Raw genomic sequence first — 17,731 nt, forward strand, 5'->3', positions numbered from 1 at the left:
GATAGATAGATAGATAGATAGATAGATAGATAGATAGATAGATAGATAGATCTTTTCACAATTTGTCACTTAAAAAACACAGCTGAATAGACTTTCTTGAAATCTTTTGGATGATACAAAGAAGTGTGGTTTTTTTTGTTTTGCTGAATGTTTTACAAAATGCAAAAAATATGATGTATATGCAAATTCTATGCCGGGTGGGAAAATACACATTGGTCTAAACACAATACACCTACTATGAAACACGGTGGGGACAGGGTCATGCCGAGAAAGTTAACAATCTGTTTGGAGGCAAAAACAAACATCATTTATACATTTCATGTAATGCAGGAAGTTAAATTAGCAAGGAGTTAAATATGCGCCGTAGCTGAAGTGGGACAATTTGAATCTAACCACGTTGATGTTAGAATGGCCCAAAGTTCAGAGATAAAACCGGTTCAGAATTTTTGTCAAGACTTAAGCAAATTTGTTTTACAGACTCTCTCCATCCAATCTGACTTCTGAGTTTGTGTGCAACAAGATAATAATAATAATAATAATAATAAAAAAACGAAATTAAAATTATAACATAATGTGTTTTTCTGCAATTCTCTAACTGTGAGCCTGCTTTGTTTCATTTTTATTTATTTATGTTTTTTACTCCCCTTACTGTTCTCCTCCTTACTGCCCATGCATGGCTCCATGTTGTCCAGCCTAGTTTCTCGCTGCTCCGGTTGATTTAAACTTCAAATTATTGTCTGAAGATATTTACGAGTTTGGTTAGTGGCTCTCTTCTAGAGTAGATATTTTCTTACGAGAGCGGCTAAGAGAAACAGACACTTCATATTTGAATCCCAGAGTATCAAGAAGCCGTAGATTGCTATGTGTCATGATATTCTCATATTCTGCTATTTTAATTTATTTGATGGATAGAAGAACCAGTATTTTGTTTAATAATCTTTTTTTTTTAAACATGCATTTTTTTTTATTAACTGAATACATATTATTTTAAAATCTTGAGTCAAAAAGTTTTGGTAAAAGCTGTGTAGTTGTGTCCTTGTACATAAACTGTTGAGTGTAACTAATGTACTTGCTTTTTCCATAAGAACGTCGTTTTCCTGTCACACTCTTGAGAGTCAGTGAGTCTCGGTTATGGATTCCTTCTCTTAATTACATGTTCTTTTATTAATGATTGATTATTTTATTTCATGAAAGCGAAATAAATAAATAAATAAATAAATAAAAACAGTCTGAAATCAGATCCAGCCCCCCTTGCTCCAGTCCCATCAGATCCACCCTCATCAGATGCACATCATGTGGAGCACAGGCATAACCACACATAGAGTCAGAAAGCAGCAGTAATCCTTCTGGGGTTAAGCACTTATAGAGAAATCCCTGGGGCCCTCTGTGTCTCTGGGTTGCACCACACTTCTGGCAAGGTGATTGACAGCTCTGGAAACTGTTTTACTGTGCTGTTCTTGCACCGAGCCGTCTCCAGAGCGTAGGTAATAACTAGTGTGAAATGTTGACTAATACATTTTGCGGTGACTCTCCCTAATCAAATGTTTTCCAGCTGTTTGTGCTCTGATGATAAATTCAGGTTTTCCTAGTTTGCCGAGCTTCCTTGGGAGACAAAGGAGGGATTTCCTCTGAAGCAGACAGGCAGTGGCAGCACCAACAAATGACTGGGTAAAGACTCTTTTCTTTTCTATTTTTTTTTTTTTTTTTTAAATTTAAGGTTTTTACTAAATTTCAGCTCGTGATTTACTCCAAACAAATTTTTTAAAAAAGAAAAAAAAAGAAAAAAGGAAAAAGCGTGTGATAGCTGGGACGGCATGTACGCATCGATAGAAAGAGTACAACTTAAAGCTAAATGATGCAAAAAAGTGTCAGTGTGGGTGTTAGGTGAAAGCAGAATATCCTTGTTATCTTTCTGCAAGTACTTGTGTTACAGCCAGAAACAAGCCCTCACACATGCACTTACTTCCTTCAGAAAATATGAGACATTTGAGCACGCCTGCTGCAACAGAGTTCAGGTTTTAGAGCTGCCACCTGTCGTTTGACAGGATTTTACTGTGGAGAGGTGTGTGGTTAGTGTCTCTGATTGTGTGAGAAAGTAAGTGACTGGGGCAATGGGGTGGGGAGGAGGGGGGAGGCTGTCCATCCTGCTGCACAATAAACAGTTTGTTTCCCAGGAGCACCCCTCATGTTCCTGTTGTTGGCTCCATCAGCGCTCACTGGGAAACGTCCTGGCCTCCATTGTCCAAGAGGTCAGAGGTCACAGGATGCTCCTAAAGGCCCAAAAGGGGAGGTAAGAGGTTGGATAGTGAAGTCTGATAAAGAATGACACACTCACTCACTCACACTCACACACACACACACACGCACAAACACACACACACACACACACACACGCACACACACACACACACATACACACACATACACGCACATTTGCGCATATATGCACACGCACAAGTGCCAATTAAAGAAAAAAAAAATCAAAAAGTTGAAACAGCATCTTGTCACATTGCCTTTCATTACAAGTCCAAGTCATTATCAAGATTTTCAGGAAATGAATGAGAACAAAGCTCCAACTGACTGTTTCGTACTAAACATCCTGACATTCCTCAGTTCATGTTTGGAGCTCCGCTCCTTATTTGCGTTCTCTGAATATCTTTGCAGGATGGCCTGCATGCTTTCCTGCAGAAAGCAAGCAAATCTTATCTAAGAGCCGAAGTGGTGAAATCGCACGCATACTGTAATGCGCTTTAACCGCAGGTGGATCTGAAAATGTATTATTTATGTGGCACGGAAAGGTTATTGAGGAGCTTTAGTAGAAGGTTTAAATTGTCCCATGTCTTATTGTGCAGAAAGAACAGGATGAGTAGATTCCTGTATTCCCTGGGCAATCAAAGACATTTATCTGTTTAATAGACCAAACCGGAGCTTTCAGTAGAAATCCAGATGAGTCTTGCATTGCAGTTTTGGTACATCTCAGCAACAATGAAGCTCCTCTTGGTCATGTTTGTACTTTATTGTCTGATTTTATGTATTTTACATCAGGTAACTTTTTTTTATTTATTTATTTATTTTTTTGTATACCATATTCTCGAAAGTGCCAATTGAAATTGCAGCTCCAGAAAATGCAAGAGTGAAACTTAAGTTGGCTTTTTAGAGAAAGCGCTTGAACGACATCATTTAAAAGTGTGATAAATCTTTGTTTGCATTTGCAAAAAGAATCAAATATATGTTTGCACCAAACTAGACCATCAATCAGACATGTTTATTTCATTGGCCCATAATATTGATTTGAATCCATTACGCAGCCCTTTGTTATTTCAAAGTAACAATAATTCAGGTTCTGGAGGCATTTTAAAGCGTTTTATTAATTCTTTTGCAATTCTTTGCAATTTTGTCCTCTATCCGACGCTCAACAGATACAAGATTTATAACCAGCAGTAAGCCCTGTAGCAGTCTTCCCAGAATGTGGTGTAACTCTTTGACACATCACCCAACTAGGATTTTAGAAAGCAGAAGAAAGCACCCCGTTGCAAGAGTCTTGGTGACACAGAAATAAATAGTGTTAGTTAGTTAGTTAGTTAGTTAGTTAGTTAGTTAGTTAGTTAGTTAGTTAGTTAGTTAGTTAGTTAGTTAGTTAGTTGGCCAAGTAATCAAGTAGGTTAGCACAAAGTAAGCTTGAAACAAGTTAGTTAATTACTTAGAGAGAAATAGGCTAGTATACAACAGAAAATGAAAGTGCAAATAAACTTTGTGAGTCAGAAAGTTTGTTAGTCAAAAAAATGTAAGTTTGTGATTTACTGACTTGTTAATTAAAGCTGTAATTATGTTAATGAATATAAGAAACCAAGGTGGTCAGTAAGGGAGCACGTTGTTCAAAGATATGTCAGTCATTTTGCTAGTGACTCTCTAAATATATTAGCTAGTAAGTTATTTTGTCAGTTGATTAGCTATTCTATATAGTTACATAAAAAGTGAAAAAGTATGTAAGTTAGTGGTTTTGTTAGTAATTCGGATTGGTTAGAAAAGAAGCAAATAAGAAAGAAAGAGATAAAGTACAAGTATACATACAAGTCATCAAGAAACTCACTAAGTGAATAAGAAGGCAAGTTCCTAGAAAATCAAGGAATCAAAGAAGCATGAAAGTTAGTTGGGTTGTTGATGTCTTAGTAAGCTAGTAGTAAAGATTAAAAATGAAAGCTTAGCAAGTAGTTAAGTGAATGAATTAATGAACAAATGAGAAAATTAGCTTATGAAATAAATATGTGGAAGACTAAGCAGCTAACCAGAAAATAGAGTAAGTCAGAAAGTTAGTATATTCATAGGCTTGTAAGTTAGTTTGTTTTTAACTTTGCAGGTGAAGAAAAAGTAAATTTGTAAGTGAGACAGTATACAAGCCTGCAATTTAGAAATTCAGTTACCAGCTTAATTGGTAAGAAATACAATACATGAGTAATAGTCATAAAGTAAAAAATGAAGTTTTTCAGCAAGCCATGAAGTCTGCGAGTAAACAAGTAAGTTACAAAGTTAGTTAGTTTTTAGTTAGTTATTTCTTAAAGGTCAATATTACAGAGTTTCTTGCTCAGCCAGCTGATATCCGGATGAAGTACAACTGAGGCCAAAGTCTCTTGTCTTGTGCGTTGGTAATTGTTTGAACAACACATATGAAAAATGGGGACTAAATATTAAGTTACAGTCACAAAAAAAACAAAAAAACAAAAAACATTTCTTTTGTTATTAATAAAGTCTAGATGTTTTCCTCAGCTTTTCCTGCAAACACAAACCAGGAAGCTTTCAGTGTCAAAAGCCCTTGTCCCTTGCCAGCTTACTGTGCATATTCACCCGCAGAATTTGTTTTTTGGGCATTACCTTTGACAACAGGAGCACTCTGAGAGGACATGTTGCACATCAGAGAGGTTTGCCTTCAGGGCATCCTGCCAGGAAGTCTCTCCAGCGTGATGCTTGCATTTTGAAAGCACCTAATTTAACAAGAGGTTTTGTCCACAAAAAAAACAACAAAAAAACACACAAGTAGTTTTATTACCTAAGTGTAAGCAAGCACTGAAATAAAACAGGTTTGCAGCAGATAATACGCTAATGTCACTGATATGCATTATCTCGACCCATCGCCAACTGGGGCCTGTTTGCCAGGCGGACTGTGTCACTAAATATCCTGCCTCGCCTGACTCAAAAGCTCTTTCCGGGGGTTAAATGAGCAAAACAGTAAAACGGCTCTGCCACTTTATGTTCCTTTACTAGGGAGAACCAACGATGCACAGATACTGTTCCGGGTTTACACCAAAAGAAGTTGCAAATGTGCAACAGAAATACTCTAAAAGTACTTGAGTGGATAGTTCAAGGACAATTAGTAGTCGTAGTAGTCCGTCTTCACGGAATTGTAGCATTGCAGTATTCATAGCCCTATTATTGCTGGAATAAAGACCTATAGAGTCCATTGTAAGATGAGAAAGTGTTAAAGGTAACAAGAGAGACAAAAGACGCAGCACACTGGGATCTTCATTTTTCAACCACAGGCAATTATGAAAATAATGCTTCAAGTTTAGGTTACATGTTATGAATCTTCCTCGAGGCCCGACCCTCACCTTGCCTTGCCCTGTCAGATCGGGTTAGGAGTTAGGCCGGCGCAGGGATGTGACAGCTGGAAATGGTTTGAGGATCTCTGGATAGTTTGTTTTCAGAGCACGCTGCGGGACTGGATGAAAGACATGCGTAAGTTGGCCCATGGCTGCAAATGCTTATGCGCCTCAAGGCAATAAAAGTGTTACTGTGAATTTGATCACTGTTTAATGCCTGCACTGCAGCGCTATTAGCAAGTTCTAAGTGCTCGGCATTAAAGTGTGACAGACGGATCCGAGCTGCGCAGGTATCTCGGTAGTGTGTGACCGTCCCAGCTAATTGGCCTCCTCTGTGTTTTGAGCACTTTGACCTATCGGGGATTCATTTCCTGGCCTGTTGTGTTCCTAAGTATGCAACAGGGGTTCTGGCATAATTCGCACTCTCACTTCCCAATCCCTCTCAGATGGCGGGGTGCTTTTCCTTTCTTAATGACCAAATAAATCTGACTGGTGCTAAAGGAGAGACAGAGAGAGAGAAAGAAAAAGAGAGAGAGAGAGAAAAACGGGATTAAAATTCCCCATTCGCTTTCTGGAGGAGCCCAGCTGCATTGCACTGTTTGTTTTCCACGGCGCTCAGAGCAGCTGCAGAGAGGTGGGCCAAATCAAAACAGCGAGGACGTATTTTTGTTGGCATGCACTTTCCCGTTCACTTAGCAATAATTGTATTGTGAAATTAGAAAGGAGCAACAAAAGTAAGGATTAGTGTCACATGCTTATAAGGTGCTCTAAGTGTAGCAGCTCCAAAAAAAAAAAAAAAAACGGTGCTCGTTGTCTTTTGTCAAAATAAAGTTCTCCCTCCTCATCTGACACAATGCATCAGCGCACGCCGTGTTATATCCACAGGCTGAGTTACAAAGCAGACTCCTTGGACACGAGAGCAAAGTTTGCAGATGAAGTAAACTCCCCAGATCAACATTTATCACTGTTTACCTAAACTGAGGTGATTCAAGCAACACACTGGAGCTATTTTAATAGTAACACATGAGTGGCAGCCAACTCGCACCGCAGGAGGGGAGAGGAGTCGATGTGCTCGGAGGTGACACCGGGAAGAAATGCGGCGCGGCAGGTAAGACGTGTCTGAGAGCAACATTATCTGGGCTGCTTGGCTGATTCTCAGCAAATGCCGTCTGAATGTAAACGAGCGTGACCGCCCAGCAGGTTTATGATGGCTGTCTCGCTCAGCTTAATGTGATCTCTCGACACCTGCCGTGACCTTGCAGCAAACTCTGACAGAGAAAACAAGCCGGACTGTGCGCTTTGTTTGAATGACACAACCGCTCTTACGCCATTTTGACTCATTGTGAACGAGTGAGCTACGCTGAAAAGGCTCGAAAGTGGCGTTTTCGATACCTTCAGTCCCGGATTATTGCAAACCTTTCAGTGAATTAGCTGGTAATATTTAATGGAAAGCTCGAACCTGCAGTGAATGAACAAGTAAGACTCCGCCCCAATTCTAGACGATTCTTTGTAGAATCGTCTAACATTTGCAATGTTTTTTTTATTCACCAATGTTCTGTCAATTTCTAAGTTAATTACAGCGCACTGCGCATTTACAAACAACAAAAGCAGACTAACATGCGTCACAGTTTCACACACAAAAAAAGAGGAAACAATAAAAATCAAATACAGAATAAAGCAGGGAATAGAAGATAGAAAAGCAAGGTTAGTGATGAGTTTTTAAATGATTGTCTGGATTAAATTAGGCAGAGATGTAGTAATTACATCACTTCTGAAGGAAAGTGGTTGGACTGTATTTCATTTAGGGGCATCAAACCCCTTGACTGTCATGATGACTCTTCAAGAACCCATTGACTTACATGTAGGCATCCTGAGGGTGACAGTTGAAAGGTTGAAGTTAGGTGCTCGAAGAAAAATGCATTCCACACTTTTCAGATTTTTCTGTTAAAAAAGAGAAAAAAAAATTACATTTGGAGTTTAAGTTTGTAATCTATAAAAACATGACAAATTTAAGTGAGATGAATACTTATGCAAGGCAAAGTAATATACCGACCCAGCCAATAGCAATCAATGTCATGAGTCCAGCGCAGATATATGAAGCTTTCCAGGCTCTGTGCATTCCTTCCTGGACGCCATCGTCTATAGGTTGTAAAGAAGGCGTTTTAAAACGTCAACACTAATAATAAGCTATCCATGAGAAAAACTAAGCTGCTCTTGCGGACTGGGAATAGGTTCGTCTCCTCCTGTGGATACTCAAAAGACAAAAACCAGCAAGAACACTAAAAATATGCAAAAAAGACTTGTGGTGCAGTTTCCCAAGGCCGGAGAAAGGAAATAGACTGACAGTTTCTCCCTGACCCCCTCACCACCCCCCTGTAACCTCCTAACAGCCCCTTGGGGGATCCTGTCTCTATGCGTAAAACAGACTTTCAGAAAGCGTCCTGGAAAGTTCAGAGCCACGAAAACAAGGGGATGTGAGGAAGTTCAATAAGCTCGAACGAGGAGGGCTCAGCCCGTAGATAATCTCAAGGCCACACAGCGCGGGCCTCCGGTCCTACAGGGATCCTGCAGATTTGCCATTGTTACATTGAAAAATTAAACAGCTCCAGCGAGGTCAGCTGCGTTAAAGCCACCTCTCTTCTTGAGTGTCTCCTCCGGGCCGCCGCGATGTTGACATACAGGGCAGGTGCAGCTGCCCCCCGCTCTTCTCCCCCCCACCCCCCGCCCCCCAGCTCATATCTGCATCAACTAGAACCCCCCCCCCACCCCCACCCCTCCATCTTCAACCAGCGTACACACACAAACACACTCATACCCCCACAAAGCTTGGATGTCACAAGATGGGGTTTAAATGGACAAAGACAAATCAACCATTTTCTTTAATATCTCTGCAACAATCAGCGCGGGGCTGCTGAGTTAACACAGGGCCCACAGAGACGAACACAAAGGCTGGATTCTTCGGGCTTGAAGATGGCTATGGGAAATGGCATGGATGCCAGTGCTGATAAGTGACCGATGGGCTCAAGTTACTTCCAGCTGTCTGCTGCCATGCATGCCTCTCCAAAACGTATGGCTCGCACATAAATGCAAACTATTTCATTTACGTAACACTCATAAAGTAAACGCCGGACGTATAAAAAAATAAAAAAAAAATTGAGAGAGAGAGAGAGAGAGAAAACATTTCAACACCCTCTGACTTGGGAAGGGTTTATATTGCAGGAATTAATCTCTAGTCCTCTGAGGAGGAACTATGTTCTTCTTCAGCTGAGAAAACACAGACAGCTGAAAATTCGGACCTCGCTGGGGCAAAAGCTGGATCAATAAAATCCAGGGAATACTGGAAAACCTGGATGCAGCGTGTGGAAAGAGTCTGACTCAGGTCTCCTGGATAATTACGCTAGTTTACATTGTTTGGCTGAACACAGTTAACAGTGTCCGCGAGGACCTGTTGGCATTGTTGGCTCCGATTGTTTTTTTCCCCTTTAACTATAAAAGCCAGATTTCCATACGGACACAGGAAAATGAAAATTGCATTTCCCTTCCAGTGTTTAAAATGATGGGAAATTAAAGAGAAAATAAAATTGAGGCTGTAAAAGACTATTACTTTTTAACGCAGGCTGTATTTCTGAGCTGTAAACTTAGTTGCTCTCTCAAAAAAAAAAAAAAAAAAAAAAAAAAAAACCCTGTGCAAAAAATAAAGAAAAAAAAACCAGCGCCACTCTGCATTAGCATCACCTCAATACCAGTGAGGGCCTCTTCCTGTCCATTTGGAAAATATAAGTACATTTTCAAGCTGCTGCACACTCCAAAAGGAGAGTGCTTTTGGCAGGCTTTGAAGTTCTCGGAAATAATGCTGCTTAAAAGCATCCTCCACAACACAGAGAAACACGAACGTGTATTTCAGACAAGAGGTGTGAGTGAGCACTTCTTAGGAGCCATGTAAATCCCCACTAGAGAACTTGGGCTTAATGTGTTTTTTTCTTTCTCTTTCTTCTCTTTCTTGTTATGACGCTGTTGCACCCGTCCTATGAAGAGTATTGATTGCTATTGCTTTTATGAAGCCTCATTATCATCATTCACTCATTACTTCGTCATCTTTCCAAAAGGAGACTCAGCAATGTCATAATCCCATAATGTGATCATTCAGAAATGTTCCATAGTTTTTGTTTTGTTTTGTTTTTTTTCTTTTCTTTTGTCGAGCGCGTTTCTTTTCTGGTGAAACTTGGAGAGAGACACTGCAAATGAAACAAAACACCACCGCCGAGGAGAAGGGCAAGGATAAAACTTTGCATCACGGCCTTTTATTTTCCCTTCCCTGCACAGTTTAGTGTTTCAGCTACACCCTTTAGGCAGTAAAAACTGTCATCTAATCATATCCTCGTGCAGCCTAAAATGCCATATACGCCCATACCAGCCTGGAAAGGGGACCTTTCAGTGGATTAAAACGGATATGAGGTTATTTTTGTGAGATCCATGATTGCATGAGGCACTCCCACCAAGACTTAGTGTGATGACTGAGGAGGTGAGCTAATATGGTGTGGTGTTGATGCAAAAGGCGTTGTGTAAGTTCAGAAAATGGCTGCTGCCCTTCGACTGAATAAACAAATTTAAAGTTTTATGTGCTACAAATCCGTTGCTGCTGCTGCTGCAGTGGATATGAAACGGTGGCAGATACCTGCGGCACAAACCCTGTCTTGGATAAATAAACCGTTGACCGGTGGTGTTCTGCCTGAATAATTCCCCCTCGATGTTGAATTTACTTTCTTAATTAATTTAAATAAAAAAGAGAGGTTACTATATTTAACTTGTAAAGTAACCTAGGATTACTCGAACTGTTCACAATGTTCACAATCAAACAAACTAAAGAATTTGGGGGGACATGAATGACAACATGGTGGACAATACATGGAAATAAACACATTTATGTCCTCAGGAAAGGACTGCAGGTCAGTTTGCCCCTTCGGCCGGTGTGAACTGCCTTTTCACACCCGGATGTTTTTTCTAGTAAACAAACCATTTTGTACCCTTATATTTTTTGCTAGGTTATAAATATTTTGAGCGAGAGATAGAAAGAGAGAGAGAGAGAGAGAAAGAGAAGGAGAGAGAGAGAGAGAGAGAGAGAGGTAGGGAGGAAAAAAACTCCCTTAAATTTTGATTTAAATCATGTGAATTAGGGAGAAATTTGGAAATTGATGTTTTTCATTAAGATGATTTCAAGTCTCAATATTGCTTCCACAGCTGCTGCATTACCTTCTATTTTAGCCAGACATTATTAATAAGCAAACAAACCTATAATCTGCCTCTTGTAATGTCATCAAACCATTACAAGGAGAACAGGTTTATTTTTTTTTTTACTTTGAATTGTGTCAAATCCTATAAATGGCAGTGGATACTTCCTAATCAATCTGTTTTTGTATTATCAGTGTTCATTGGTGAAAGAAAACATATTCTGTTGAATTGCATCTTTAACTTCGCCTGCCGGTTAAATAAAAGAACATGACCGCGACTTGCTTGAAGTGAGATCTAAATATCTTGAGCAGAAATTTAAGTCCAACACCAGGACGTTTCTTGTGTGCTATTAGGCAATTTGACGGGCCGGGTTTGGCCAGGCAGAACAAGCTGGACAGACCGCCGCAGATCTGAGGGAAGACGGGGGAATCTCTTCAACCCCACTGAAACAGTGAGGGGAGAAGATGGGAATTAGTGCTGAATTAAGCACCACTTTGATTGGAAACTGATTGACCGACTGTTGGCAAAACATGAAAGGATGACCTTGAATTCTCAAAGGCGCACATGGATTGGCACATGGCCTCTTTCTCTCTCTCTCTCTCTCTCTCTCTCTCTCTCTCTCTCTCTCTCTCCTTCTCTCTCTGCCACATTCTGTCTTACACTCTTAGCATCTACCAAACAGTGGCACACACACACGCACACATGCACACACACACACACACACACATACATACAAGCAGTCTGTGATAGGAACACATTTCACATAGTAAAGAACAAAAAAGAAAAACACATACATGTGTGCTGGCACAAACACGGCTCCATCTCTGCTTTTTTCACACTTTCTTTTTTTTAAGTGAGAAAAAAAAAAAAATCCACACACAGTCACGTACGACATGCCAGAGTTGTGAGAGCAACTTCAAAGTAAGGCAGATGCAGGGACAGCACCCTCTGAATAAATTTTCTGGCCACCAGTCGATCTGCCCCCAGGCTAAGATTGTGGCTGTTCGCATCTCCCTCCTGACCCCTCGTCAGCTCACTGTTACATGCTGCCTCCCTCCTAACATGGCTGTCTTACAGCGGATTGTTGGGATGTGGAGGCAGATATGAAAAGAAAAGTAAGGAAGGTATTTTATCAAATAAATCCCCCCCCCCCACAAACTGTGTGAGTTTTGGGGAAGAGGCCAGATTTGGCTGATTTGATGAGCAAATCAGTGTGAGGGGCTTTATGCTAACACAGATCAACTATGTACTCTAGAAGACTGGCTGAGTGTATTCCCAACGTAAACAAAAGGTCTGCACACAAATTCCTTCTGTTTTTTGCTCTTGTCCACACTTGAGTGTTTCAGATCATTAAAATATTGTAATGTAGCACCAAAAACAAATTTGAACTTTTCAAACACAGTAGAAAAACAAAGTCACTGACATCTGACCAGTCTGGTAATTGCTCCAAATACATTTCTAAGACTTTGGGATGTCAGTAAACCAAGAGTTTATATTACACAATTGGAGATGACATGCATTTGTGTTACTAAAAATGACCGGTCCACCAAAATGACCCCAGGAGCACATCGACCAATCAACCAGGAGGTTGCAACACAAGAACAACGTCCGAAGCTCTCTTGCTGAAGTTAAGATCAGTGTACTGGATAAAGCAAACAAAGGAGCCTGGAAAAAATGGCCTCTGTGGGAGAGCTGAAGGCCAAAACCACTACTGACCAAAGACCACAAAGCTCAGTCTAGTATCTACAAAAAGAAAACTTGATGACAAAATGTTCTATAGAGAGAAAACTGGAACTTTTTTGGAAGGTGTTTGTCCTGTTCTAATTTAAAACGAGGAAAGCATTTAAGCAACTCGCCATCAAACTGAGAGTCAAACATAGAAATGGAAGTATCAGGGTTTGGGGCTACTTTTGCTTCCTCAGTACCAGGATAACTCACCATAACTGATGGGATCAGGAATTTTGATATCTTGCAGGAGATCCTATAGGAGAAAGTCCAGCCACCTGCTGATCTACACAGAGCCTTCAGTCCAATCACACTTTGGTTCTGCAGCAGGACAAACATCTAAAGCACAGCATGTCCACCTCTGAATAACTCAAAAGGCAAAACAAAATAAAGTTTTGGAGTGGCCTAGTCAAAGTCTGGATCCAGTGATATTAATACCTAAATCCTTCCGACTTGGCTGATTTAAAAGATTTCATCCCTTGATGTCTGTTGTACTTGCTAGGTTTAGGGGGGATTAGTCTTTCGCATAGGGTTGGTTTGAACAGCTTGTTTCACCTTAATGAATGAAACCACAATTTGAAAACTGCTCCTTATTTTTAATCTGCTTATTTTGATCCAATATTAAAGCTAATTTAAACATCTGAGACAGTTAAGTCTGACAACAAAGCAAAAGCAGGATAAAAATATGTAAGTGGCAACACTTTTTCACAGAACTGCAAATGAAAACAAATTACTTTCCCGCTGAATTTAAGGTCTAAATCAAAGACTTTATGACTTTTTCAGTACAGAAAGTCACTTTGAGAAGAGGAAATGTGCACATTGTGAATCTGAGCAAAAGTACACATTTCAGATAGAACTAAAAATGTATTTTGAGAATATGCAACATGGGAAATGTGGACTTACTTCTAAGACGTCCCAGTCTTAGAAATGACACGTTTAATATGTTTGAACGTATCATTTGAACAAAAGCAGCGAGTTCATGTGGTGAGATGTTCTTTCACAGGAATAAAACATTACAGACAACCTGGATTATTTCTCACTGTACTGTTACAGTTGACAGAGAACAACAGTCTCCTTACAGCAGTGGAGCTTAGTAGCTCGGTGCTTGAATGTGTGTGCATGTGCATGTGTGTGTGTGTGTGTGTGTGTGTGTGTGTGTCTGTGTGTGTGTGTGTGTGAGAGAGAGAGAGAGACAGAGAGGTGTCATTATTGAAGATATATTCCTGTTGAGCAGCTACTGCAACATGTTCTTATTTTTCTGTGTCGACTCGTTTCAATGCTTGATTTTGATTTTGTCAATCATTTATGAGAGCACGGTGCATGAGCACGGAATAAATGTAATTACACCTGCAGGGACATGAGTAGTGAATTTAATTTCTGACACGTGATGTACTTTAAAGAAAAAGGAAAAAAACATATATGCATTTTCTTACATTCTGGAACATATGAACATAAGGCTGTGGGTGAGCTTCAGTCGAAGGGGTTGCACTATAGAAGCGGGTGATGAAAACATTTGAATAATGCGCTTGTTATGGTCCATGCATACTGCGGACCCCCTAAAAAGACACTGATGTGTTGCCCCCAGGCCAAGTATTCACCTGCGCGCACACATGCAAGCGCAACAATGTGTATTTCTGTGCACAAGATAACCCCCCATTACTAAAATTTATAGAAGCTGCACACTATATGTTGCTTTTAACTGAATACAAATAGACACACAGAGCATCACACACACACACGCACACGCACGCACACACACACACACACACACACACACAAACACACAGAAGGAATCTGGGGATCTAATGAGGCCCGTGGAGACGCTGCTGAATTGTCAGTCAACCTTCTGCTTGCTGACACGCAGTCAACAACATCAGTGCCTTCTTTTCTTAAACAAGAGCAGCCTGTCAGATGGCATCAGCAATAAAGAAAAGTCCCGGGTCCACTGGCGTTGGGCTGAAATAGGTGAGGGCGTAATGAGGCATTATTCTAAGAATAATCATAAAACTGCTAACTTGCTTGTGGTAAACCTTGGGAAAAGTTGCAGCGCTTTGGGATTGCACATAATTCCTTTTTTTAGAGCGTTAAAGTACATCTCTGACCCATTGTTATGATTAAGATTTATGTGCAGGTTACACCACAGAAACAAAACAAAGAGAGAGAGAGAGGAAAAAAAGTGTTGTAACTACTACTTCCCCCTGTCCTTCCAAGAGTGCTTGCAACACCAAGCCCACATTCCTGTTCCTCAAACGTCAACGTCTGTCTACGAGAGACGGACAGGAGGATCAGGGCGCAGCCGGCCTGAGGCATGAGAAACCCCGGCTGCTGCTTAGGGCCTCCAGGCCAGCAGGGGGCAGCCAAAAACATCCTGACAGACTACTAATAAATTTGCTTCCAAGGTTTATGAACAGACATTGGTGGGTAAATACGGCAGAAGCTGCAAGAACTTTCCATTCTACTATTTCTGAGGTATAAAGTACTTTTAATGAAATGACTGGAGTGTTTTTTTATGCAGTGCTGTTTTTCCTCCAAGTGCTGACTGAGTTATTTCACAGCTAATGACAGCTTGTGTTAGCAGAGAATGGATAAAAGAAATATTTTTGCACAACTGCTTGAAACCTAGCTGCCAGTTATTCCATTTTTGCTTTTTTTTTTTTGTTCAGTGCATGAAAATTAAAATAATAAATAAATGTTACACTCACTGTAACATTACTATGTCTATAACTATATCATTAATAAAGAATACTGTTCAAACAAAGGATATTACATTTTGCTGTTTACATTTTTGTGTAAATACCATGGCACAAACAAACAAAAAGTGTTTTACTGAAGGTTATTAAAACCATAAGAATTTCATACAGTGCATGCCTTTTCACAAATAACATGAAAAGGCTTTTGAATTCTTCAAAGTTTATTTTTTTTTAAAGATATTAAAGAATCGACAAAGTACAAGTCGTAAATGTACAGAAGAAAAATATAATAGTTTAAAAAAGGGTGTGTTAATCAGTTTATAGCTCTGGGGCCCAATTCAGATTCTGCTTTGGACCCAACAAAAGGCTCGTCCAAACTGGATCAGAGTCAGACATCTTCTCCCTCACATTTGCAGTCTCTTTATTTCCTTCCCTGTTTTATCTCTGGGCCATAATGGGAAGGGCTTAACCCAGGTATTAGGGCACAGTGTCTTTCCCCATACAACACAGACATGCAATTTACACAGCAGTGTGTAATTTAGAGTTTTATCACTAAAAACCTGGGCCAGCGCTGATTAAACAAACTGCGTCTAGCTGAGTTTAACCAATAAAGTTGGAGTGTAGCACTGTTGAGCAGAGGTTGTAAGTAAAAACGATATAAATAAATCATTTTGATTCCTTTAAGTGACTTGTGTGATCTTCACTTAAATCCAATAACAAATCCTTTGTCAACAAGCTAAAGCGGCTAACGTTGTTAGATAGCAGTCACTGCTGAACCTTCGTTTAACTGGATGACATTTAATAGAGCATAAGACTTTAAAATTGAACATTTTGAAAAGGACTGACAAGAGGGAGTCTGTGTGCACAGGACGTTCCTTATGGTTATCACAGCATCAGTCCATATGTAATAGGGTTGCAAAACACTATTTACTGCTAAAAATCTAATAAACAATGCAACATGAATAATGCAGAGCTTACGCAAAAACACATTTTATGACAATCTGTGAATCTAGAGTATTAAATGTGCAATATTCCAACGCTACAGTTTATAAAATCAAACAAATATTCTATTCCAAACATTTAAATCAATATACAAAACATATTTAAACAATAACGTGAGGTGAAAAATCACAGGAACATTTGAGGCCTTTGCACAAATAATAGCCTCCTACAATTAAACATATTTACTCCACACTGCTGGATCTAGGGGGATGTTAAACCCTGGGCTGGAGACGGTTTAGGTGCCCTAATCACATGGGTTCCCAACAAAATGGCATGTTTTCAGGAAATTTCTCAATAATCGCAAAAAAAAAAGAAAAAAAAAGACTCAAAATGTTACAGTAATTCATCAAAATCAAAGACGGAGGCAAAATACACATACATACTGTGGGAAGAACTGATGAGAAAGAGAGGAATGAAGAAAATAAGGCATAAATCGTGACTTATAACGTCACCGCAATATTTACCAGTATTAAGACTTTCTAATCCAGTGCAGCCCTTCTGGTTTCTTTCATTGTGGGTGGGAGGATTAGTCAGAGGTGGGGCTTTAACATCATCCTTCTCAGATAATTGGGCATTGGTTGTCTACGTGAATATTCCAAAAACACAAGTACTCGATTCATTATTAGCATCATGGCTTATTCTAAGCTGCCTGCATGTATGAATGTGTGCATACGTGGCTGAAGGTTTTTAATTTCAGAGGGCATCGATGCAGCTGTCAGCAGAAAGTTAGCTTAACATTGAAGTTGCTCATTTGAAAACAAACCAGCTTGAAAACAGTCTCTCCTGAAAATGTTGTGATTTTAAATAGCTAAAATCTGCTAAAACGTTGCTGCCAGTCTGACTAGCTGCTAGCCTTCCATGGAGCTGAGTGTACTTGCTTTTCTGCAAATTCACAGTTTGCTTATTTATATATCTTGTTCCAACTTTTGACATGATTTTCCTACAGGTACTAGTAAATCACTTACTACTTCAATAAATATGAGATATCTCTTTAATGAAATTCTTCTTAGGGCCCCTTTAAAATCGTGATCCGCCCTGTTAATGAATAATAAGAGGAAGTACCAAATCAGCATTATTATTATTGTCATCATTATTATTATTATGTAGTTGTAGCCACTGCGCTTGCAAGTGTGTGTGTGTGTGTGTGTGTGTGTGTTAGGGGGCGGGAGGGGGTGGAGGTAGGAGGTGGGTTGAGGGTTAAGAATAGCTGATCTGCATGCTGCTGAATGAAGTGTCGGTTTTCAGCGCTCTAAACTCCTCCTCTACGGACGGGGCTGCTGCTTTCCTTCCACTCGGAACAACCCAAGTAGTTTTTCGGAGCGCACTCTCCGGCAGCAATGTGGAGGGAAGGGGCGAACAGTTGAGCAGTTTTTTCTTTTCCCCACTCCCACTTCTTTTTGAGTTCTCCTTTTTCTCCCCCTCCCCTCCTCCCCCACCCCCCTAGTTTTGAACTTTGCGCGCGTGTGTGTGTGTGTGTGTGTGTTTTTTTAA

The 17,731-nt window shown here is 40.0% G+C and overlaps 2 long non-coding RNA genes across 3 annotated transcripts; one reads left to right on the plus strand and one right to left on the minus strand.

The window, feature by feature from the left end:
- Positions 1–4,369: 4,369 nt before the first annotated feature.
- LOC107837632 (uncharacterized) lies at positions 4,370–7,554 on the plus strand. The gene is made up of 3 exons (XR_001663674.1): positions 4,370–4,380; positions 4,425–4,432; positions 4,480–7,554. It is a non-coding gene; the product is annotated as an uncharacterized LOC107837632 (long non-coding RNA).
- Positions 4,634–8,245, minus strand: LOC103146207 (uncharacterized). 2 transcript variants are annotated; one of them, XR_477094.2, is made up of 3 exons: positions 7,454–8,245; positions 4,870–4,979; positions 4,634–4,770 (listed from the first exon to the last, which is right to left on the minus strand). It is a non-coding gene; the product is annotated as an uncharacterized LOC103146207 (long non-coding RNA). The 2 variants fall into 2 exon arrangements; XR_001663673.1 differs by having other exon boundaries at positions 4,634–4,979.
- Positions 8,246–17,731: the final 9,486 nt, after the last annotated feature.

Source organism: Poecilia formosa, unplaced genomic scaffold (assembly GCF_000485575.1).
Source record: "Poecilia formosa unplaced genomic scaffold, Poecilia_formosa-5.1.2 Scaffold5, whole genome shotgun sequence".
In the NCBI taxonomy this organism is placed as follows: Eukaryota; Metazoa; Chordata; class Actinopteri; order Cyprinodontiformes; family Poeciliidae; genus Poecilia; species Poecilia formosa.